Source organism: Nannospalax galili, unplaced genomic scaffold (genome assembly GCF_000622305.1).
Source record: "Nannospalax galili isolate Female #2095 unplaced genomic scaffold, S.galili_v1.0 scaffold9, whole genome shotgun sequence".
Classification (NCBI taxonomy): domain Eukaryota; kingdom Metazoa; phylum Chordata; class Mammalia; order Rodentia; family Spalacidae; genus Nannospalax; species Nannospalax galili.
In genome coordinates, this window is record NW_008360332.1 from 5,431,543 (window position 1) to 5,432,866 (window position 1,324).

At 37.0% G+C, this 1,324-nt stretch overlaps 1 protein-coding gene across 2 annotated transcripts in view; it reads right to left on the reverse strand.

Annotated features, from left to right (window-relative positions):
* The window catches only part of Ttll7 (tubulin tyrosine ligase like 7), a 157,817-nt gene that overhangs the window by 122,552 nt on the left and 33,941 nt on the right, over nt 1–1,324 (reverse strand). Inside the window, exon 2 of one of the 2 annotated variants that reach the window (XM_008826227.3) lies at nt 1,024–1,194. The exons of the other annotated variant lie outside the window; for it this stretch is intronic. The gene's annotated coding sequence lies outside the window, so the exon portion shown is untranslated. The remainder of the gene's footprint in view (nt 1–1,023; nt 1,195–1,324) is intronic. 2 annotated transcript variants of the gene reach the window in all.

The window sequence follows — 1,324 nt, forward strand, 5'->3', positions numbered from 1 at the left end:
TGTGGGAGGTTCTGTATGATACACACACACACACACACACACACACACACACACAAATCAACAAATTTTTAAAAAAGACATTTTTGAGGAGGAAGCATAAAAATGTACTTCATGTTAAATAGTAGAGGTGATAAGCATTACCAGTGAAATCTACCTGATGACTTTATATCCATTCTCAGGTATTGAGGATCCAAGTGTAACCAACTGTGACTAGCAATAATGAGATACATAGAGATTAAAGACACATGTGCAAACATGTGTTAGTAGCATTAAAAGAAAGGACCCAGGGGCTCCTCCTAAGCCCATGTGACCACTGAGGAACAGATCCTCAAACGACCTTAAGAGTAAAGGAAACAGCATATTTTAAAATGAAATTGAGATCTTCTTTAAAGGGTTAAAAACTCATTCAATTTTATGTCTAACAGGGTTTATACTGAGTTCAATGTTGTATGACTATATTAATTCAACTGTGAACCTAAAAATTTATAGCCACCTTTGAAAAAGATGTATCCTTGCTCTGGAATGTGTTACTGAATATGTTAAAGCTGTAATGAGATGCTTCTAATCAAAAAAAAAAAGATATGCTTTAGTTTACTAAGTCTGAGTAAATTTGCCATTTCTATCCACTATTTATTTTACATGTTGCAATGATATGAAAATAATCATGAATCATATGCCAGGATGAATTTTAATAAACAGTATCAACCAAGACCTGTTTAAATAATCTACAAATTTGGCTTCCTCTAAAAGAGTGATTCCTTACGTAGTACAGCAAGGGTTAAAACTGTGGATCACAAGATTCTGTGTTTATTTTAGTACTTGAAAGATTTGCTAAACCACCTGTGAGGTTAACACTTCCAGAGTAAATCAAAATATAAACTAACTGATCCCAGATTCCAGGTATGGAAGCCAAGACTGAGATCATCATGTAAAAATAACTAAGGTCAAGCTACACTGCAGGCTGAATTTGTATGAGGTGCTATTCACACCCAAGTCAGAAAATTCAGAGCACATCATACTTACTGAGTTCATTTAAACGAGTTTTTTTCCCAGTAGAGATGAGCAGAAAGCTGACAACAGATGAAGTCCCGGGAGCCAGCACTTGCTGATCAATGTGGAAGCAGTTTGTTTTTCATGTACAGCACACATCAGGTTTGAGAAATCACCAGGAAGCAGTTGAAAAGTTGAAGTTATCTACAAATTAAAGAAGTAAGATGTGCCTGGGAATATAGACCAGCAGTAGAGAGCTTGCCTAGCTTGCACAAGGCCCTGGGTTAGATCCAGGAAGAACAGGAAGGAAGGAGGGGAGGGCAGGGGAGGGCAG